The sequence below is a fragment of the Engystomops pustulosus genome, chromosome 3, assembly GCF_040894005.1.
Source record: "Engystomops pustulosus chromosome 3, aEngPut4.maternal, whole genome shotgun sequence".
Lineage (NCBI taxonomy): Eukaryota > Metazoa > Chordata > Amphibia > Anura > Leptodactylidae > Engystomops > Engystomops pustulosus.
Window position 1 is genome coordinate 54,768,535 of NC_092413.1, and position 24,499 is coordinate 54,793,033.

At 43.2% G+C, this 24,499-nt stretch overlaps 1 long non-coding RNA gene across 1 annotated transcript in view; it reads right to left on the reverse strand.

Annotated features, from left to right (window-relative positions):
* LOC140121365 (uncharacterized) overlaps positions 1 to 24,499 on the reverse strand; it is a 406,051-nt gene that overhangs the window by 236,239 nt on the left and 145,313 nt on the right. Inside the window, exon 2 of the long non-coding RNA XR_011854072.1 lies at positions 21,405 to 21,469. This is a non-coding gene — a long non-coding RNA (uncharacterized lncRNA). The remainder of the gene's footprint in view (positions 1 to 21,404; positions 21,470 to 24,499) is intronic.

The window sequence follows — 24,499 nt, forward strand, 5'->3', positions numbered from 1 at the left end:
CACCTGGCACCAGCTCAATCCACCCCCCCCCCCCCCACACCTTCAGAAACGACACACAGTACCTTTAGATGGCTTTATACTCATTTCACTGATACCACTAACCATGGGATTAGAGACACCATTCTTCTAAAAGAAAAGCCTATAGTTATTGTGCGGTGTTCCAGTCCCAAAGGAGGGGAGCTACAGTACACAATAAAGCTACCCCAACCTCCTCACTGACACTGCTAACCCCAATTCTCCATGAATAAGAGACATGTGACTCCCTGAAGAGGATTCCTGAGGCAGGGGTGAATAAGAGGGAGAGATCTACTGCTGCTGCAGGGATAGCGTTAGGGTGTTATATTAGCTTACTGTTAGGCAGGAGTGAGTCTACAAGAACCCAGCAGCCCTTGTTAGGGCAAGAATAGCGTTATATTTTATTTTTTTTTCCTTGCTTGTGGCTGAACTTGCTGGCACTAGTATTGCAGCTAGTACCATATTGTGAGGAATTTGCAGGGAGACTTGCGAACGTTCTATTTAGCTCTTAGTGACACACATATCCATCTCAAACACCTAAGTGGGACAATTTATTAGGGGTTTGATTGAATTAGGCAGTGTCTGCTTTTTCTTTTTTTTTTACTTTTATTTTTTTTTATAACTCAAAGTCATCAGGCACAGCACAAAATCCAGTTGTGTTCTGTCAGTGTAGGCTAGAAACTAGCCATACGAGAACCCAACCGGCTTTCTTAGGGCTACAATTGCGTTATGTATATATATATTTTTTTTATTTGCTTGTGGCTGGCCTTGCTGGCACTAGTAGTGCAGATAGTACCATATTGTGACGAATTTTCAGGGAGTCTTGCAAACTTTCTGTTTAGCTCTTAGTGACACACATATCCATCTCAAACACCCAAGTGGGACAATTTATTGGGGGTTTGATTGAATTAGGCACAGTCTGCTTTTTCTTTTCTTTTTTTTTTTTTCAAAACTAAATGTCATCAGGCACAGCACAAAATCCTGTTGTGTGCTGTCAGTGTAGGTAATAAAGTAGCCATAGCAATTGGATAGCATCGTTTTGTTAAAAAAACAAAAACACAAAAAAACACAAAAAACACAAAAAATTTACAGTTTACACTTTAATATTGAAAATGTTGAACCCGAGGGCTAGGGGTAGAGGACGAGGGCATGGGCATCGAACTACTGCAAGGGTCAGAGGCCGTGGTCCTGGGCGGGGTGAGACACCACCTGCTGATGAGGGAGCAGGGGAACGCCGCAGAGCTACACTCCCTAGGTTCATGTCTCAAGTTACTGGGACTCGTGGTAGAGCACTGTTGAGGCCAGAACAGTGCGAACAGGTGATGTCGTGGATTGCGGACAATGCTTCTAGCCATTTGTCCGCCAGTCAGTCTTCCACGCAGTCCACCCATGTCACCGAAATCAGCACTCCTCCAGCTCCTCCACCTCAGCCTCCTTCCCCCAAGTCTGCCCCCTCCCAGGAAAATTTGGCATTTGAACCGGCATACTCTGAGGAACTGTTTTCTGGACCCTTCCCATAGTCACAAACCACTTGTCCGGTTGCTGCTGAGTTCTTTTCCGATGCCCAGGTTTTCCACCGGTCGCAATCTATGGGTGATGATGACATTGTTGACGTAGTGGAAGAAGTGTGTAAAGAGGTGTCGGACGATGAGAAGACACGGTTGTCAGACAGTGGTGAAGTTGTAGTCAGGGCAGGAAGTCCGAGGAAAGAGCGAACTGAGGGATCGGAGGATGATGAGGTGACAGACCCAAGCTGGGTTGATAGGCCGGGTGAACACAGTGCTTCTGAGACGGAGGCGAGTCCTATAGCAGAACAGGTTGGAAGAGGCAGTGGTGGGGCCAGACGGAGAGGCAGGGCCAGAGCTGGTGCATCAGCGCCAAATGTTTCACATAGTGAAGCTCCCGTGGCGAGGGCTAGATTTTCGGAAGTCTGGAGGTTCTTTAAAGAAATACTGGATGACCGACGGACTGTGGTGTTCAACCTGTGCCACACCAGGATCAGCAGGGGTTCCACCACTACCAGCTTAAACACCACCAGTATGCGCAGGCATACAAATGCTAAACACCCCACTCAATGGAACCAAGGCCGTTCACCTCCGGCCGGGCACACCACTGCTCCTTCCCCTGTGTCATCTGCTGCCTCTGCTAGTCAGCCCCCTGCCCAGGACCCCGGCCCAAACAAAAACCATACCTTCGCCTCCACGATCCTCCACAGCATCCACCAATGTCTCCATGCTCAGCGATCAGCTCTCCATACCCCAGACGCTGGGGTGCAAGAGGATGTACAGTGCAACCCACCCACACGCCCAAGCCCTCAATGTCCACATCTCCAATTTACTTAGCCTGGAGATGCTGCCATATAGGCTGGTAGAGACCGAGGCCTTTTGCAACCTCATGGCGGCGGCCGCCCCTCGGTATTCGGTCCCCAGCCGCTACTACTTTACCCGATGTGCCGTCCCAGCCCTGCACCAGCACGTGTCAGACAACATCATCCGTGCCCTGACCAACGCCGTTTCTGACAAGGTCCACCTGACCACGGACACGTGGATGAGTGCTGCCGGGCAGGGCCACTATATATAGCTGGTGGCACATTGGGTTAACTTGGTGGAGGCTGGGACTGAGTCCGACCCTGGGGCTACTCATATACTGCCGACACTGAGGATTACGGGGCCTACCTCGGTCCAGGACTCTCAGGCCTACTATGCCTCCTCCTCCTCCCACCCCTCCTCCACCACCTCCTCCAAATTACAATCCGCAAGCATGGCGCCATCAGTCGGTAGCTCTAGGCACAGCAGCAGTGCTGTCGCTAAGCGATAGCAGGCGGTGCTCAAAATGCTGAGCCTAGGCGATAAAAGGCACACTCATAGTTCAGTGGTTCCGCAAGACATACTCCAATCTGTCTGATTTGCTCACGAAGGTGTGCATTTCAGGAAGTCCAGCACAGATGCTGCCACTCTCAGGGCAGCGCAGCACCGCCTCAAACTGTCTGCTAACCGACTGTTGTGCGACATGTCCACGAGGAGGAATTCAACATTAACCATGTTATCCAGAGTTTACCAGCAGCGCAGAGCGATTGTAGACTGCCAGATGCTTGGCCTGTTGAAAAACTCTCTGGTCAGCATGAAGTCGGAAGCTTTGCGCTCGTCACAAGAGACGGGGAAAGAAGATTCCCTTGTTGATAGCAAAAGCACCCTCAGGTCTGTTTCTCAGAGGAGGTGTAGGAGGATGAGGAGGAAGAGGAGGAGAATGTTGGCGAGGCAGAAGAGGGGAGCATTGTTCAGTCCTTTACTGTTCATCGTGTATGGGCAGAAGAAGAGGAGTTGGAGGAGGAGGAAGTGGACAGTCAGGCCAGTGAGGGGAGTGAATTCTTGTGAGTTGGGACTCTGGCACATATGGCAGATTTCATGCTAGGCTGCCTATCCCGTGACCCTCCCGTAAATTCAAAGAATTTATTCCAGCACTGATTATTGGGTATTCACTCTCCTGGACCCACGGTACAAACAAAATCTTTACACTCTCATCCCTGGAGAGGAAAGGAGTGTGAGAATGCATGAATACCAGCAGGCCCTGGTGCACAAGCTGAAACAGTATTTCCCTTCTGACAGAGCTAGTGGAAGAGGGCGTACTTTTGCGGGACAAGTAGCGAGGGAGAGTAGGCGAGCAGGCAGCTTGTCCAGCACTGGCAGGGGTACGCTTTACAAGGCCTTTGCCAGTTTTATGTCACCCCAGCAAGACACTGTCACCTGACCCCAGTCTCGGCAGAGTAGGGCTGATCTTTACAGAAAGATGGTGAGGGAGTACATAGCTGACCATACCATCATCCTAAATGATCACACAGCTCCCTACAACTACTGTGTTTCAAAGCTCGACATGTGGCACGAACTGGCGCTGTAAGCCTTGGAGGTTCTTGCCTGCCCTGCTGCTAGCGTGTTGTCCGAGCGGGTTTTCAGTGCAGCTGGTGGCATCATCACAGCGCTGACAGGCTGACACTTATCAAGATGAATAAAGCCTGGATTTCTCAGGATTTCCATTCTCCATTAGGTGAAAGAAGCTCAACCTGAATAATGTATGCACTCCTCCTCCTCATTGTCCTCCTTCTCCTCCTCTTTGTACACTAAAGCAGAGGAAACTGGCTATTTTTTGCCAGGGCCAACTGGCTCTAGCTATAGTACTCTATGTATTTAATTTTTCTGGAGGGCCACCCACATGGTCCTCTGTTTTAAACAATTTTTTGGAGTGCCACATACAGGCTCTCAATCTATTTTATTTTTCTGGAGGACCACCTACCTGCTCCTCTGGTTTGAAAACTTTTTTGGACATACAGGCACTATCCAAATTAAATTGTCTCCATAGCAGCCTCCACACGTTGTCTCCATTGCTACCTCCACACGTCATCGCCATAGCTGCCTCCAAAAGTCGTCCATATAGCTGCCTCCATACATGGTCCCCTTATCAAACCAACTGTGTCAGGCAGAATTTTGGGTTGTTTTCATGGCTTCCACATTAACTTTGTCACCACCCTGCTGTGTAATCCACAAAATATAATTTCAAACTTTTATCATTTACCGAAATTATTTCAGCGCTTCTCGCGCATCTGTTTACATTCCCCTCACCCGCCATAACCAAGTCTTATACAAAAGGTTCTTAAAAGTGCTGTTTGTAGCCCCTGCCTGCTCTGAAAATTATAATTTTTTCAAAGTAAACGCTTCTGGCCCCCGCCTGGCAGCGGACCACCAGCTCCATCCCAAGATTAGGCAGCCTCAGAGGCATCCATGCATACTGCCTCTGCTGTTTCCTGTCCATTTCGCCTCCACGATCCTCCACAGTGTCCACCAATGCGAGAGGATATACAGCACTTCATCCCCTTATCAAACAAGCTGTGTCAGGCAGAATTTTCAGGTGTTTCACCAGATACATAATGGAACTCGGCGCATCTGTCGCCGCCATGCTGGAGACCTGAAGTTTCAATCATAGCAGCGCAATATGGATGCCCCATACTGTCATTCTTAATCATGGAAGTCATCTCCATGGCTGCCTCCACATGTTGTCCTCTTATCAAATGAGCTGTGTCAGGCTCATTTTTCGGGCTTTTCACCAGATACGTTATGGAACTTGGTTACTATGTCGCCACCATGCTGTGTTATCGGCTAAATATACCGTCAACCTTTTGTTCACATAGGAAATCATTTCAGAGCTTCTTGCTCACCTCCTTTGGTTCCTCTCTGCCACCCATTGGTTTGAAGCCTGAGTCCATTTGGGGTATGTCGCCATGCCACTCTCTAGCCTGCTGCTGCCTCTGCATGCCGTCTTCTATAGTGTTAGGGTCAATTATTGGATGTTTTAGATGCTATCTAGCCTCATTCAGTCACTCTGTCATCGCCATGCTGTTGCCCATAATTTTGGCATAATGATGCGATTAAGCAGCCTCAAGAGGCATCCATGCACGCTGCCCCTGCTGTTTCCTGTCCATTTCCGTGGTGTTTCCATCATTTTCTGAGGTTTCAAGGTGTTTGGCCAAGCTTCCCTGTGCAGACCCTTGGTCCCCTTGAAAAATGCTTGAGTCTCCCATTGACTTCAAGGGAGTTCGTTATTTGAGACGAGCACTCGAGCATCGGGAAAAGTTTGTTTCGAATAACAAGCACCAGAGCATTTTAGTGCTCGCTCATCTCTATTTATAAACCATTATGTCAGACCGAAAGCTGGCAGATGGAGCAGGCAGAGGTGGCAGCACAGTAAGGGGACGTTGCAGCAGGGGTTACTCTGTGAGGACAGAACTGCCGTTGTCATCTAGCGGCAGTGTGTTGATCAACAACCCAAACGTTGTTGAATGGTTGACTAGGTCATCCAATTCCTCAAGTATAACATCTGACAACCCCAGCCAAGAGTCCGTAGGTTCCTCTGATACAACAATTAGTTGGCATGGCCCAGGAGCAGGTCAGCTGCCCTCACCTGTCCTCAACCAGCCTCTGTCCTGTGCCTTTCCCGCAGCCAGAGAGCTACTAGGTGGTCTGGGCTCAGCGCCACTATTCAGCAAGGATGAAGTGTTTGAGGACAGTTAGCAGCTGCTTGGCAGTGAAGAGGTGGGGCAGCCTTCCGCTGCTTCCTGCAGTAGACAGACTGTGCATACTGACACCGGGGAGGAGAATAGCAGTGACCGAGAAACGCAAATTGACGACATAGCTGATCACACTTGGGATCTGGGTGTAGCAGAGGATTCATCATCATCAGGCGAAGAAAGTGTCAGCTTGCGTGTCAGGCAGCGGAGTAGGCAGCAAGTTGCCACCGTGGCCGTGAGTCAGCAGGGTGGTAGCAGTGCGAGAACTGGAGCCAAACATCCGCGGGGTACAAATCCCGACTCGCAGGTCCAAGTAAGCAGTGGCACAGGGGCTCAGTGAGGGAGTAGTAGTCGCTCAGTGCAGAGTGTTGGCGGTAAAATTACCCCCTCGGCGGTGTGGCAATTTTTTGTAAAGACACCAGAGGAGCCGAGTGTGGGTTTATGCCATATCTGTGGGCAGAAAGTGAAGCGTGGCCAGGGAGCTTAACCTTGGCACCATGGCCCTGCACCAACACATGCAGCGTCACCATCCAATGGCCTGGGAGAAACGGGTGTCAGATGTGGTCCCTCCTGCAGGCAAAGCAACAGCAGCAGCAGCACCTAGTAGCACACATGCTGTTTCAGCAAGTCAAGGCTCCAGCACCTCTGCTGAAGGGAGCAGTTTGTCTTTGACATCATCTCCAGGTCCAGATGCCCCTGCACCTCGCTACGCATGGCACCAGCAGTCGTTGAGCGAGGCGATTACAAAGAGACAACTCTATGCGTCCAGCCATGCTAAGGTGCAGAAGCTGACCGTGCTCTTGTCGAAGTTGTTGGTACTGCAGTCTCTCCCTTTCCAAGTCGTGGACTCTGAACCCTTTAGAGAACTAATGGCTTGTTCCGAACCGAGGTGGAGAGTTCCAAGACGCAATATTTTTTCCAAAAAGCCCTTCACAATTATGTACAACAGAAGGTGGGCCAGTCCTTGAGCTTATCAGTTTCTTCCAAGGTGCACGGCAGCGCGGACGTGTGGAGCTGTAATTATGGTCAGGGCCAGTATATGTCCTTTAAGCCAACTGGGTGATTGTGCTTCCCTCCCAGCCACACCAACAACTTCAACAAGAGACGGCGCTTTCTCCTGCACCAGTGTCCGCCTCCTCCTTCTGCACCTCAGCCTCCACAAGTGCTGCTCCATCACACCACATGTGCAGGGCACAGCTGTGTCACGCAGTTCTACACCTGGTTTGCCTGGGCGAACGAAGTCACACAGGGGAGGTACTGCTCCGTGTCATGCAACAAGAAATCAATGTGTGGCTTTCTCCGCGACAACGAAAAATCGGAACCATGGTGACAGACAATGGGAGGAACGTGCTGTCCGCGCTGCACCGAGGAGGGATAGTCCCTGCATGGCGCATGTATTCAATCTGGTAGTCAACAAGATCCTGAAGTCTTCCACCCATCTGCAAGACATTCTAAAAATAGCCAGAACACTGTGCACGCACTTCAGCCATTCTTACAGAGCCAAGCACACCCTCCTCAAGTTGCAGCATCAGAACAGCCTACCCCAACGTAGTCTGATTTCCAATGTTTCCACCCATTGGAATTCCAGTCTCCATATGTTAGACCGCCTGTATGAATAGAAAAATGCCATTAATGATTTTTTGATGATGGACCGTAGTACTCCCCTGTGTAACTTTCATGTCAGCCACTGGCAGTTCATGCGTAGCAGCTGCCGTTTGCTCAGGCCCTTTGGAGAGGCCACGTTATTTGTCAGTCGCCAGGACTGTGGGATGAATAACGTCATTCCACTGCTTCATGTCCTGGAACTCATGCTGCAACATCTGTCTGGTCAGGGCACTGGAGAAGTGGAGACTACATCTCATGGCCACATGAGTCTGGTGGGGGATGAACTGGAGGAGGATGAGGAGGAGGACATTGGAGCACAAGCAGAGTCTGGTGAAATCAGTGGTTTTTGCACTCAGGTGAGTGGAAGTGAAAGAAAAGAGGAGCAGGAGCATCCGGAGGAGGTAGAAGATGAGGCAGATGACCTCAGAGTCACTTGCGCAGATGGCCCGCAGCATGCTACTTTGTTTAACTAGTGACAGCTGAATAGTCAACATCCTGCCATAGGGATGACTTTTGGCTCTCCACCATCTTGCTACCGGGCAAAAATGGGTGACTTTTTTCCAGCTGCTGAGAGGGAGAAACCGTTGGCATACTATAGAGAAATACTGTGCACACACTTGGCCATTTCCTGTGTGTGACATTGTCCATCCTCTGTCAGGTCTGACCGGGGGATTCCTGGCAGTCATCGCTCGCGTATTGCTGCCACGGCTGCTGTGGGTAACTGGGGGAGTAGGAGCAGTAGCAGTTCCAGCAGCTTAAGTCTGGATTCCTAATTGAGCTACTTCCTTCACCCACCTAGTGAGGAGAGTAGTCGCCACCAGCAGCAGCAGGACATGGAGCAGATCCTGCACCAGCAGGTGGTGGCCTACTTGGACAACACTTTACCACCTCGGGTAGAGGATCCCATGGACTACTGGGCAGCCAAACTTGATGCATGTCTGCAACTTGCGGAGTTTGCAGTACAGAAGCTGTCCTGTCCGGGAAGTAGTACGGCAGGGCCATCGTTACCCCAAGGAGAACCCGCTTGTCCACCCGTAATGTGGAGAGACTGATCTTTGTCGAGATGAATCAGGCTTGGATCGGCCAGGATTTCAAATCGCCAATGCCTAATGCATCAGATTAGATCAGCCATGATGCCTCGTCCAAAAGTTGAGAAATGAGTCTGGGTTCTAACTACCTGCCTCAGCCACTATTCTGATGCTGCCACCCGCCTGATACCACAAATCTGCTGCCAGTTGCTCCATCTGTCTCCTATCATCTTTACCAGGGACTGGAATTGTCCGCCACCTCCACACTATATCATGGTGCCACTCTGCGGGCTCCTGCTGCTGCTACTGATGCCACCATCACACTATATCATTGTGCCACTCTGCGGGCTCCTGCTGCTGCTGCTACTGATGCCACCTTCACACTATATCATTGTGCCTCTCTGTGGCCTACCATGTTGCCGCCACTTCCACACCTCTGACCTCATGCTGCTGGTGCCATCTTTGGAGTTCTTTTTTGTCAAAGGCCTGATATTTTCAGGAAAACTAATGTATTATGGAAGTGGCGTCTCTAATCTACAAATTAAAATTTTATTTCAAACTTTGTCATGTCGTAATCTATGGAATAATCTGATTTCAGTGTAAAAAGAGTGCACTCAAGAGCGCTAAAGGACCCAGCTGAGGGCCAATATCCCACTAGAACATCAAAATGTTATTGGCCCTCAGCTGGGTCCTTTAGCGCTGGAACAGACGTTACCTTGTCAGGCTGCATTCCCGCTTTGCTTATTTGGTGAAGTTGGCCTCTGTTAGTGCACATGGAAATGAAGAGTGAAGCAATTCTAGGAGCGGCGGCTGTCTTATGCAGGTCATACTAAAACACAGCATTGTTTGAAGACCAAACCACGCTCCCTATGCATATTTAAGCATGACACAATGTTCTACAACAGCCTACAGGCTTTCAGCAGTCTGGAAAAACCTGTTTTTAATGTGGTTTGTCATGATTCGATTCGGACCAAATCAAATTTTTTCGAAAAATTTGGCGAATTGGGACGAACTGAATTTTAACAAATTCGCCCATTTCTACTATTGACATAACCAGTGTCTCTCTCAATGCCAACCCTTCTTAGGGAGGGGTTAATGATGTAGCAGAGCTGAGTCTCTCACCTCCTCCCCACTAAGGAATTCTCTTAACCCATTAACGACTTGGCCTTTTTTAGTTTTTTCACTTCCTTTTTTTCACTCCCCACCTGCAAAAATATATAACTTTTTTATTTTTCCACATAAACAGCTCTGTTATGGCTTATTTTCTGCGTAACAAATTGCACTTCGTAGTGACGGTATTTAATATTCCATGGCTCGTGCTGGGAAGCGGGAAAAAAATTCCAAATGCAGTGAAAATGGTGAAAAAACACATTTGCAACGTTTTCTTGTGGGCTTGGATTTTACAGCTTTCACTGTGTGCCCCAAATGACATGTCTACTTTATTCTTTGGGTTGCTACGATTACGTGGATACCAAATTTGTATAAGTTTTATAATGTTTTCATACATTTCAAAAAATTAAAACCTCCTGTACAAATTTTTTTATTTTGCCATCTTCTGGCGGCAATAACTTTTTCATACTTTGGTTTACAGAGCTGTGAGTGGTGTCATTTTTTGCACATTTTGATGGAGTTTTCATTGCTATCATTTTTATTAATTTTTTTTATTTTTCAAAATGGCAAAAAAATTTCATTTTTGACTTTGGACGCTATTTTCCTACGGGGTTAAACGCAGTGAAAAACCGTTATTATATTTTGATCGGACATTTTCAGACGCGGCAATACCTAATGTGTTTATGATTTTTACTGTTTATTAATATTAATATCAGTTCTAGGGAAAGGGGGGTGATTTGAATTTTTAGGTTTTTTAATTATAATTTTTTTTTAAACTTTTTTTTACTTTTACTATTTTTCAGACTCCCTAGGGTACTTTAACCCTAGGTTGTCTGATCGATCCTACCATATACTGCCATACTGCAATATGGCAGTATATGGGGATTTTACTCCTCATTCATTACAATGTGCTGATAGCACATTGTAATGAATGGGTTAAAACGAGACAGCTTCGGGCCTTCGTGAGACCCGAAGCTGTCATGGCAACGGATCGCCGCTCCCCGTGATGTCATCGGGGAGCGGCAATCCACGGCAAGATGGCGGCGCCATCTTTTTGGAGCCTCCGGCAGCAAAGACTTACCGGCTATGGAGAGGGCTCGGCCCTAGTACAGCCCTAGTACAGCACGCGTCGGGAAGGGGTTAAGCAAGCCACATGTCTCTCTCTCAAGGTTCCAGCAAGGCACTGTGTAGAGTTTCCTAACACTGATAATAAGTAAACAGAGCTGTATGTGTCTGTAGATAAATAATGGCAGCCAATCTCTATGTACTAGTTCCATACTGGTTGCATGTGGTAGCAGTGAGACCTGTCAATCAGAAATTGGGAGAACATTGAATATGCAGGACTCACTTAATATGATTGGTCTCACTTATATTAAGTTGCATATGAGTATGTAAAGTTTCAGTTGCCACAAGTTATCTTTTAAATCCAATGTGATCTTGTTTTAGGAATATCCCAACTATGTAAAAAACACAGGATTATTGTTTGCAATAAGATAATTTCAATGTAGCATACATTTTATCAGTGCTATAATTCCACAGCCAAACTATAGAAACCATATTGACTAATTCTAATTAATGTTAAGGTTGTTATAACAGTATATTCAATTTTATTGATGATGCAATATTTTATATATATTAACAATATTGCTACTTATCGGTAGTAAAATTTTCTATTTGATATGTTTTCTATTAGGGTAGTATAATCAGTCTTACTGTTAGCTTTTCAATAAAGGTCTTTTGAATTAAAGAGGTTGTAGCACAGCATGACTAGGGTTATCAATTTTCATTATTTTATCAATAACTCATGAAAGTAAACAAAGATAACATAAGAAAGTTTTCCTTAAAAAAAATAAGCTAATTACAATTACGATGAACAGTGTATGACTTGCATATTAACCATCTTCAGTATCAGTTTGGTAATTGTGTTCACTACTTATATTACTTTATTGCTCATATTAAAACCAAAATGAGGTAAGATCAGTTTTGCATACAAATGTTAATTGTGTTTTGGTTTTTAAATCATGGGCACGGCTAGACAGAAAAGACAATGAAACTAGAATAAATGTTTACAGGAAATCTATCAAATCATTTAACTTCTACAAAGCACCACCTGTGCAGAGATTAAAAATCTGAACACCGTCATGCGTTATAATCACTGGCTGATTGCTGGTAAAATAGTGATGTATCATGAAACAGCTGGTCAGACGACACATGGAATATTGGGGCACATTTACTAAGGACTTTACGCCAGTTTTCTGTTGGACTTTGCACGTTCTTTCTAATGGAAACTGCTTGCACAGGTATTTAAGAAGAGTCTGCACCACAAATAGGCAACCCTTTTATGGCGCAGCTGCACTTGGCACCATTTAACACAAATTAGGAGGAGTTCCAGCGCTCAGTCGGACCATGTACCAGATTTAACATGCAAAGTCTGTCACACGCCCTATGTTAAATGTGTACCACAAAAAAGTTGGTTAACTAGTTCGGGCCAGTGCAGGAAAGCCCAGATTCATGATTTCTGGTGTCCGTTCTTAATGAATCTGGCGCAGTGAGCATTATACACAGGCAGAGAACCTTTAGTGCAGTTTCCTGCATTCTTAGTAAATGTGCCCCATTATGTACAGTTTTTGGCACCAATTTATAAAAAGGACACAGTAAAACTGGAACAGGTAGAGGAGAGCAACCAGGATTATTAGGGGAATGGGGGGACTAGAAAACAATGACAGATTACAAAATTTGGGATTATTCAGTTTAGAAAAAAGATGACTGAGGGGAGATCTCATTACAATGTACAAATACCTGAAGGACAGTACAAGGATCTCTCCAAAGATCTTTTTATACCTAGGTCTGTGACCAGGACAAGGGGGCACCCACTACGCAGTTTTACCATCGCCATAGACAGGGATTCTTTACTGTAAGGGCAGTGAGACTATTTCTGGATGCATTTCTGGAGAGCATAAATATAACGGGTTAGGGGGAAAAACATTTGTTTAATTTGTAAAGGTTGGACTTGATGTACTATTTCCAGCTTTATATACTATGATACTATGACTAGAGATGAGCGAGCACTAAAATGCTCGAGTGCTCGTTATTCGAGACAAACTTTTCCAGATGCTCGAGTGCTCGTCTCGAATAACGAGTCCCATTGAAGTCAATGGGAGACTCGAGCATTTTTCAAAGGGACCATGGTTCGGGAATAAAATGTGTTAATTAATTGAAAAAGAATGTCTTCTGATAAGTTATCAGATGTATACAAACATCTGCAATCTATTCTTCACTGTTCCGAGCGTATATTATCTCCCGACAAGTTAGCAGATGTGAAGAACAGTGAAGAATAGAATAAAAACAGTGACCACAGGATCATTTAAGTGAAAAACACAGTGAAGAATAGATTGCAGATGTTCGGCACATCTGCTTACTTGTCGGGAGATACGATGTCCCGGGATCCGCTGCTCTTCTTTCACTGAAGTCTCCCCGATCTCTCCGTGCTGCCCCATGTCTCCGTGCTGCCGCGCCATGTCTCCGTGCTGCCGCCCCATGTCTCCGTGCTGCTGCTCCCCTATGTCTCTGTTCTGCTGCCGCCCCATGTCTCCGTGCTGCAGCCCCATGTCTCCGTGCTGCAGCCCCATGTCTCCGTGCTGCCGCCCCATGTCTCCGTGCTGCCGCCCCATGTCTCCGTGCTGCCGCCCTATGTCTCCGTTCTGCTGCCGCCCCATGTCTCCGTTCTGCTGCTCCCCGATGTCTCCGTTCTGCTGCTCCCCGATGTCTCCGTTCTGCTGCTCCCCGATGTCTCCGTTCTGCTGCTCCCCGATGTCTCCGTTCTGCTGCTCCCCGATGTCTCCGTTCTGCTGCTCCCCGATGTCTCCGTTCTGCTGCTCCCCGATGTCTCCGTTCTGCTGCTCCCCGATGTCTCCGTTCTGCTGCTCCCCGATGTCTCCGTTCTGCTGCTCCCCGATGTCTCCGTTCTGCTGCTCCCCGATGTCTCCGTTCTGCTGCTCCCCGATGTCTCCGTTCTGCTGCTCCCCGTGTTCTTCAATGTGTTCTTCACATGCTATTTTGTTCGCACTGTTCCGCGCGTATCTCCCGACAAGTAAGCAGATGTGCCGCACATCTGTAATCTATTCTTCACTCTGTTTTTCACTGTGTTTTTCACTTAAATGATCCTGTGTTCACTGTGTTCAATGTTTTTATTTTATTCTTCATTGTTCTTCACTGTGTTTTTTTAATTAAATGCTCGATCTCGAGCAGGAGAAATACTCGCTCATCTCTAACTATGACTGCGGTAAGCTTTTACACCGTTTTACATTCACCTTCCCCCCATTCCCACATCACTTCCTGTACTCTCTGCAGCAGTAACTATCTGTTAACTCTCCCAAGTGCCATTATGGCTTATTAGCATAATAATAAAACTTGATTTTAAAAGGAAGGAGGTCATAGATATAAAATATAATTCAAGAAGATTACTACAGTCACAGTACCTGGAATTAGTGAATATTACTGAGTAAGTGTCCCTGGTTTATCACGATGGGTTTTAATGGTACATTTCCTTTATGCTACGGGAAAGGCTCAAGGACTTGTGCATCATGTGACCATGATGTCATCGCAGGTCCATCACCCTTTGTTCTGCACACTTTAGTTACATGTTTTATGTTGCCTTTAGTAGGTTTACTATAGTTACTTTTCTTGTTCGGATTAGGTGCCCCTTTAAATCTAGTGTTTATAGCTATGGATTTAAAGTTTTTTTCTTTTATTATTATAATTGAAAATATCACATTGAGTCATCTGGCAGGGTGTGACATAAATGAAAAATGTTTCACACTTGGCATCATTTGAAGTTGACTTGTGTGAAAGGGAATATTTTTACAATATATTCAAGTTAGAAAATGACAGCTGCATATAAATGGCATTTTTCATCTGGACAAATTACAAATTTTCATTCCTATTTTTTTTCTCCTCTGCGGCAGAAGCATAAAAAGCTTAAAGAGGATCTGTCACCAAATTTTTCCCTCCGACTAACAATGCCTGCTGATAAAGGGTTACAAGTCCTCCCCAAATCAACTAAAATTAGCTGCCAGTGAGGCACTGTACCTTAACCCCTTAACGCCAAAGCCACTTTTCACCTTCCTGACACGGCCCTTTTTTAAAAATCTGCCCTTTGTCACTCTAAAAGGTTATAACTTCGGAACACTTTTACAAATCCAAGTGATTTTGAAATTGTTTTCTTGTGACACTTTGTACTTCATGCTAGTTGAAAAATGTTGTTGGTATGTTTTGCGTTTATTTATGTGTAAAAAACGGATATTTGGTGAAAATTTTGAAAAATTCTCAATTTTCAAAATTCAAAATGTTCTACTTTTCCACTACTACTACTACTACTTTTGCTGTTATGACTAACATTAACCGAAAGTATACTTTATGTGGGCATGTTTTTTTTCTTTTGCATCCTCTCATTTTTGTAAGATGTTATGGGGCTTTGAACTTTATGTGCGATTTTTCACATTGTCATTAAATAACACAAAATACTGCTATTGAGGGACTTGCTCAAATTTCAAGTCACTTTAAGAGACTTAAATAAAAAGTAAAACCCCATAAATGACCCCATTATGGAAACAACACCCCTTAATGTATGTAAAACAACTTTCTTGAAGTTTGATAACCCTTTAATTGTTTTACAGGGGATAAAACAAAATCGTGTGCAATTTAGAATTTAGAATTTATTTTTGGCTAAATGAATGGGTTTTGCAAAAAATGTACAAATTTTTAGTGGATAAAATACCAAAACGCTCCTCAAAGTTTGATACACAATTTCTCCCTACCCCAATACCCTACATGTGATGGTAATCTGCTGTATGGGCACATGCCAGGGCAATGAAGGGAAGCTGCACCATTCAGAGCAGATTATGCATTGCCCTTTTATAACGGCTATACAATCTTTATTTTTTGGGCAATTTGGACGTATAAGGGCTAATTTTCAGCAACATTAGATGCACTTTACAAATACTGCATTTTAGTTGGTTATTAGCTTATTGAAGAGTTTTCATTAACTCTTAAATGTATGCAAGCATAGAAAATCGTAAATTCTGGTTTAATTTCTTCTTGTATTTTTTGGGTGCCGTACACCGTACCATAAAAATAACATATTGGGGCTCATTTATTAAGGGTCCGCGGACTGCACAAATGTTGGAAAGTCTGACGATTACCCTTTTGCACCGCATTTAAAAGGGGATTGTGCCGCGCGCGATCGGATTGTGGCGCCGGCTTTCATGCAACACAATCGTGGGCGGGCCATTGGGCGATCGAACGGATTCGGACTGAGCAAAGGATTTAACATTTGAATTTGTGTCGCAAGCCATGCACTTACATGCACCAGGAAGAAGAAGGTGAACTCTGGCAGACCTGTGCGGGGAGTGATACATGCAAGATATCGGGCACACAATCTTAGTGAATCGCGCTGGAGTCCGTGAAAACGCACAGCAAGGATCACACAAGGGTCGGGTAACTAAATGTGTCCCATTATCTTTATTCTATGGATCACTACGATTACGGTGATTGCTCATTTATATAGATTTTTTTATATATTTTCCAAATTTAATGAAGAAAACCTATTATAAAGCAAATCTGATTTATTTTCATCTTGCATGTTTTCAGAGACATTACTTTTATATTTTTTGGTTGGCAGAGCTGGTTTTTTACATATTGAGTTGTCCTTTTCACTGGTACCATTTTGGCGCACATAACTTTTTTGATCAGTTTTTGGAACATTTTTGTGAATGGATTTTATAAAAAATTTACAATTTTGGCAAGGTTTTGAGGTTTTGTTTTTACTAAGCGAGTTCAATAATATTACTGATTTACTGTACAGATTGTTACCGACGCAGCAATACCAAATATGTGGGTTTTTTAATGATTTTGTGTTATTTGGTATATAAAGGGAATGTCTGTGTTTAGGGGACTTTCACTTTATTAAATAAATTTTTATTAAAAAAATGTCTTTATAAAGTGTTTTTAACTTGTATTTTTACAGGTTAGCTTGAACAAGCACTTATTCCAATAACACAGTGTAATACAGAATACCCTTGCATGCCGCAGTTAGCTCCGATCGCGGGTTTAGCAGCGGGTGTCGGCTATAACATACAGCCAACACCCGCAGCTTCTGGCACCAGCACCGTTCGGCAATATGGCAATATACAGGGATTTTCCACCTCATTTATTAAAATGTGCAAATCACACATTGTAATGAATGGATTAAAATGAGACAGAAGACCTGAGGCTGTTATGATGACCAATCGCCACTCCCCGATGATGCCACGGGGACTGATGATCATCACCAAGATGGCGGTGCCCACGAAGGGATAACACCCACGATCGATGCCAGCAATATGCAGCAAATATGCAGCGAAGACTTACTTGCTATGGAGAGGGCTCAACCCGTGAGCCCTCTCCATATACCCGAACCCGACCTGCGCCGTACTATTACGACACGGGTCGGGAAGGCATTAAGCTTAAAGCTGTAAGTATTCCAAAGGGAAAGGCAAATGAGAAAACATGTATATGTGCTATAAATTCTTATTTTGCATTTAGGCAACAGAATTATCCATATTATTTGTGGTCTATGTGCTTTTCTTTTTATCAAGTAACTAACATTTGGTTATACGTGTAACATTTAACAATATCTGAAATATTGTGGCTAGAAATTTTTGTTGCATTGTATTGCCACAAATTACATTTGCTGAATAGTGAAATGTTATGTAAAATATTAATGGGAGAAAAATTTACCTCCAAGCCTCCTTGCTATTCAAGTGCCTCTGCACAATTGCTGAACATCAGTGTTTCATCAAAATCAAGCATTGCAAACAAGTGGCATTTACTTAAATATCCAGGTGCTGTGAATGTGAAAAACATCTTTTATTTATTATCCACGACCACCTGCCTTCTAAAATCAACTTTTAAAATGATGCTAATGAGCCTGGGGGGGTTTACCAGAAAATATCCATGCTGTCATCAAATTACAGCAGAAGGGGCAAAGTGCAGAGGAAGCAGGAGAGAGGGTGAGGTAGTGTAACAGTCTGTGAATCCAGAGCACAGGGCCTCTTTTAATGCCCCACCACATCCCTTCTGGCTATTTAGTATACTTTTAAACATTGATTTTAGAAGTAAGGAGGTCATGCATAACAAATATAAAATGTTACCACAATCTATGGGTTACCTGAATCTATGGTTACGTTTCCCTGGTTTATCATGCTCAATTTTGATGATAGAATTTCTTTAATAAATTGAATATATTGGCAACTAGGAATCACCATTGCAATTGCTGTTAGTTGTGTGCCCCTTCACAGTCTGACTATATGACCATAATCAAAAAATTTACAGTAGTAAACATTTTGACACATTTTTCAATGTTGTGTCTGATTTTTTTCTATTCATGTTTAAAAAAAGTTGTGCATTTTTGCACAATCGTAGCAAAAAGTAGGAAATTCTTCACAAAAATGACTCCACTCCCCTGCTGGTGAAGGAAAATGGAAGGCCTGAGAGAGTTTTGCACTAAAATAAAGTGGTTCCTGTCTCAGAGTGCCCCCTTTGCTGTGTTTGATGCCCTTTTGTCAAGAATCATAACTCCTGAAGCCTGGTGCATGACATACATTACTCATACTTCCCAACCTTCTCAGATCCAGCAGGACATTGCCAAGTTTTGGGGCTGTCCAAGCTGGTGGGAGGTATGGGCTCCGCATGCATTCAGAGTTGATTACAGTAATAGTGCAGAGAGGGCACTAGGAACTATAGTGCAGAGAGTCGTCAGCTTCCTGCACATTCACTGTGACTCTGCCTCTGCTGTGTGTAGCAGAGTTGGTAGGTGATGATCTCAGCTGTATTGCACTGTGTTATACAACACACTGAGCATGCTGCCTGGAAGCAGGACCCAGCTCCCAGAAGACATTGCGCAGCTCCAGGGCACAGGGGTTGCCATCGGAGCAGCGGATCCCAGTAATCACTATGGGTGATCCAAATCACTTCAGATGCCCCTTACATGTGATATGTGACTCTCTGAAGATGATTCCTGAGGGCAGGGTGAGGTTGATTTCTTTTCATATAGCGGGTCTCTCTCAATCCTCCCCTTACTAAAGGAGTGGCTTATGATGTAGCAGTGCTGAGCCACAGTCACTGTCTGTGTGCGAGTCTCTCTCTCTCTCCAGCAAAGGAATTGTGTAGAATTTCCTACTGCCCCTGGAGGTGAAAGTAAAGGGAGCTATATATCCCTGTAGTTGAATATTGGCATATGGTCCCTAAGTACTAGTTAAATAAGGCAGCATGTGTGAACTTTTTCAATCAAGAACAGAGAATCAGGGCAGTGCAGTGATATATCTGCATATGCAGGATCCTATTACCATCTTTGGACTCACATCATGTGAGTTGCATATAAGTTTACAACCTGAGGGCATTGCTAATCATAGTTTTTAATTATGTATTTATTTTGGGTGGGTTAATTTGCATGACAGTTGCTGAGTGTAGCACTAAAGCCTTAATTTTGTTGGATGTTGACAGTGAGAATCGTTGGAATTATTGTCATTTTAAATAATCATAATCATTAAATATCAAATCACATCTATATCTCGTGGTTGTATTATTGTGTATGTGACACTAAAAAGGTAATAAAGTAGTAATGTCACTACTTTTAGAGAAAATAAATCTCTTTTTACCCGTGTATGTATTGTAGAAGGTTATTAAATAACCCCACTTTTCCTTCATGGCAAGTAGTATTGCTCGTCATCGATAACAATGTGCACTGCTACTCATGCCTTCTATTTCCTGTTTTTATCTTGTGCCACCGCTTCTAAAATTAACTGACATTGGCAAAATCCATGGAAGAAAGAAAGGAATATTTTCTATTCTGTTATTTTGTAACATGGCCAGAATGGCTAAACAGATTTCAAGAAAATACCTTTGGACAGGGCCCCATCCAGTGTTCATAACAGTTCTGTCAATATGTTTAGGGAACCATAATAGTGACATTTTTCTGAAAACAGAAAAAAACTGTATAGTAAAATACCACCATACTATATTAATGTCAAAATTGCAAAAAGCTGGCATATATTTCTACATGAATGTACATGGCCATATCAAACTGTTAAAATGCATATAATTATGATGGTCTAATAATATGTACATAATTGGAAGACAGTTCCTGGGTTGCGTACGAGATATGTTCTGTAGGTTTGTTCTTAAAAGAATATTCCAGGTATGAGCGTAATTCATATACAAATGGGCACTCATAATATAAGCTAATATGTAATTAAAATTAGATGTTATTTAAAAATTTGCTCTGTTTAGCAGAAAATGCTGAGGACATACACTATAATGGAGAATTAGAATGCTACGGGCCTTTTTATCAGTCCGTTTATCATCTCCACACAGAGCAGACACATGACAGTAGATGGCCACTGGTCACATGTCCACATCACTGGTTGGTTGCAGAGCATCCAGTATGACCAGTGTTGTGGTGAGACGTCATCTCAGTTAGATAATGTGCAGTGATGGCAGTTACACTTCAGTACTATGGTATCTGAGCAAGAAAGTCTGTTATATCATCACTGGGAGCAGAGCTTACGAGGGAGGAGGAGTAACTGAAAAATAAAGGATCATGGGACTTGTAGTTTTCAGTGGCAGCCATCTTGGTAAAAACTCTGCCTACTTTAGAGAGTCCATACATTTTGTAAATCATAAAATCAAACTATTTAAGCTCTCATTTGTGACCAATGACATTGAGTTTTGTTATATTCATTTATTTATATCATCATGAGTTTTCTTTTATCAAACTTTCATATTCCCGGAATGCCAAGTTGAATTTGTATGTAAGTCGAAACTGTATATTTTATAATTGTAACCCCAGACAAATGTTTTTTGGTGATATTTATATTTTAAAAATGTTGGGTTATCATAAGAACCCGTATGAACAATAAAGCTTAATTGTAAACACCTGTGATAACTGTTCTAGTTGTTTATTGTAGCCAAAGGCTAAAGTACAGTAAATTACCAACATCCAGAGAGCTGTTTGTAACTAGGGGTCGTCTGTAAGTCGGGTGTTCTTAAGTAGGAGACCACCTGTGTAGTGGATATCTCATAAAGATAAACTTGTTTATATGCCATAAAAAGGAATCTGTCACAAAGAGTAAATAAAACAGTTATGTAGTATAAGGTTCTAGAGTTCAAACACACATATTCCAGAGAGTTTTTTAGATCATTGGTTATATACATGGAACCAGGTGGGTCTGTGCACAGTGGGACACATCCTGCATGTTTCTGGAAGATGCCCTTTAACATGACAAATTCACTCTTCCCCTTCATGCAAGCTGCTCACTATGCCAGAAGGTTCCTGGCAGGTTAGGGCAATAAATACAGGAACCTGAGCTGCTGAATCTGGCTTTAAAGACCTAATTGACAGATCTAATTTCTGGAATGTTATTCCCTCCTCTGGACTATGCCACCTTCCTTACTTCTTTGGCTAAATGGCAACAAGACTTCTCCTCCATCACAACTGTTGAAGTCAATGATGTTTAGATCTCTGCCTCAGTTTCAGGCCTACTCCTATATCATACCTTAGGGCAGTGATGGCGAACCTTTTAGGGATCGAGTACCCGGTAACAGATGGTAGTGTAGTGCCCTGTAACAGAAAAACATTGTACTTTGGTCATTTGAACACTTATGCAAACTCAGCACTTACTTTATTTTACATCAAGGTTTAACTTGAATTAATCTATAGTTGGGAGACATTTCTGACTTCTGATCTCTATCGGTCAGAGAAGTCATTAATTTTCCACTGGTATTGCTGAAATAAAACAGACTTGATTACCAGACCGCAGACATTGACCTTCAGAATGACAGGTGTTGTCTGGAAGTTGTTTACATTTTTGGAGTTTTGCTGCCATAGAATATTATAGGGACTAAATGTAAATCTGTAAGAAAATGGGATGTCATTTTATCAGGCTTTTTTAATGCTTCTATTGCTTTGCACTTGCATTTTTTCAGTAAAAAAGAAAACTGTTTATCACAGACCTCGACTCTCTGGACTTGCTTCTTCTTGGGGTACACTATGCCTTACCATCCCTTTCGGAGAGCAGCAATATTTGGTGACACCTCAATGCTCAACGATGTCTGGTGGAACCAGCATAGCGTTCCCCCCCCCCCTCAGTAGTGAAGGGAATATGTCATTTGGACTTATTTGGTCCTAGTGCGGACCTCCCACTCGCGTCTCCAAGACTTCTCTAGAGCTGCACCAATTCTATGGAATGCTCTGCCCCGGACTATCAGACTAATACCTAACCTCCAAAGTTTCAAAAGTGCTCTTAAAACCCATTTCTTTAGGCAAGCCTATAACACTCATTAACTGCATGAAGTTTTAATTCTTCTACTAACCCGTCCTGTGTCGTCCTCCCATCTGTTATCCAGCAACCAACAGGCACCAGACTTCTCTGCAGTCCCATTCACCCTGGACCTGGTATATATGATGACGGCTGATTGGTTCAAGCGACAGCAATTCCATTTATTATATTTTGTTCTATTCCCTAAGAAGAATGGCTTGACCATTAAATATTCTTTTACCTCGTGTTACCCCATCATCTTCATAAACCGTAAGCTCTGGCGAGCAGGGACCTGACTCCTGTTGTTCCATACAAATGTTGTGCTCTGTCATGTTATATTATATTTGTATTTGTTTCCTATGATTTGTAAAGCGCTACGTAATATGATGGCGCTATATAAATAAAGATTATTATTATTATTATAGTGTATACTGTTAAAGCAAAGGTTGTATGTAAACTAAGTTTCTTTTTTTTCCTATAATTCTACCGCATTTGTAATTTTTCCCCAGCCTCCCAGGGCATTATATGGAATATAAATTATTCTTAAGAACGTACAGTTTGTTCCACAAACAACAAACCCTCATATGGCTCTGAAAATGGGAAATTTAAAACAACAAATCACCCAAATAATGATATAAACAAGATACTAAATAAATAGTGTTTAGCCTAAAACTCCAAAATTATTCACTGTAAAATTTCCTTTCGAAAACCAACTATGTCGTGTTAACTTTTCAGGAAGTGTCAGGAACTTTGTCAGGAAGTTTCTGACATTTGACGAGTCTGCAGTCAGGAAAAGGAAGAAATAAATTTCTAGAAGGACATGAGAAATAATCTTTTTACTGGTATTAGAGTTGAAGTAATCATATTTACTACTGATGCAAAAGAAGAAAATAAAATGACAAAACATCTCAAATAATAATGTAAATTATAGGTTTATTTGTCCTTACTTGGTATAAACATTGACCTAATGGGGGGGGGGGGGACTTAAGACATTCACCTTGTATAAATTACCTTATAGCATTGTTACTGCTATGGACTCTCCACTTAGGGATTCTGGGAAAATATGCAAAAAAGTTTTCCACAGCTCTTTTAGCTAACTTGTAAAGCAACTCCCTTGACATCAAGCATTAAAGAAGAACTCTTACTTCCCGACCCTAGTCAGAAGGCAAACCAGTTCCCTACACTGTACTACGGAGAGACCCAACCAGGTTGAAACAGTGCTGTCTACAGTTGGGAATCTGGAAACTTTTGGAAAAGATATACTGGTTTGGTTTTAATCCTGCATCGTCATAAGCCTTATAAAGTAGCTAAAGGAGGCGTGGTTTTCCTTTTCCCATCCTGGAAAATGTATTTGCATATTTTCCCTTAACATCATACAAAGTTATTTGATTATATATGTGGAGCTCCTAAACAGGAAAAATGTCCTGAAATGTGAAAGGCCACTTCCCCTACCCATCCTTTCGCTTCTTTCTCTCACCCTTTTATCTCCCTCCCTCTTTTTCTTCTCTGTTTATGGTTAAGCACATTATTTAACAACTTCTCATTGGGGTCTTCTATGAAGCTATTGCCTATATTGATATGTAGGTATTACATGTCCATTCAGACTTTCTTATATGCCCCTTCAGGAGCACAATGGGGTAGATTTATCAAGTTTTCTGAAAGTCAGTATATTCCTAGTTGCCCATGGCAACCAATCACAGCTCCCCTTTAAAATATTCATGAGCGCTGGTAAAATGAAAGCGGAGCTGTAATTGGGTTACTAGGAATATTCTGACTTTCAGACAGCTTGATAAATCTGCCCCAATGTCTTGTAAGCATTTTATGACTTTCTAAACTAGGTCCTGCGTGACCAGTACCTTGGGTCATCCTTTGTTTATTTGTTCTAACTATGTAAAACTCTAATAAATGTTGATTATACATAAAATTTGTGAGGCCATATAACTAAGGAGGGGTACATTACTTTTTTTTCATTAGTATGATACCACAGGTATAAAATAGGGTAGAGCTCAGCAGCTAGTACCAAGTTGTTTTATAGCTCCACCCCCCCCCCCCTCCAAGGTAAAATGGAGAGCTTCTCTTTCTCCTTTCAAATCATATGATTCAATGCAAACACATGCTAGGATTTATTCAATGTTGCTTCTCTGTTACTGTGACCTAAGATTTTCCTTCTCAGATATTTAGAAATCTTCTTGCTAAGCTCTTTGTCTATCATTTGTATAGTGTACGAGAAGTGTGTTAAAGGATCACGTAAGACAGCTGAGTAAAACTTATAAAAGCTGTTTCACTCTTTGACCTCCAATAAAAGTGTACTGAGATCTGGAGGAGGAAGTAAG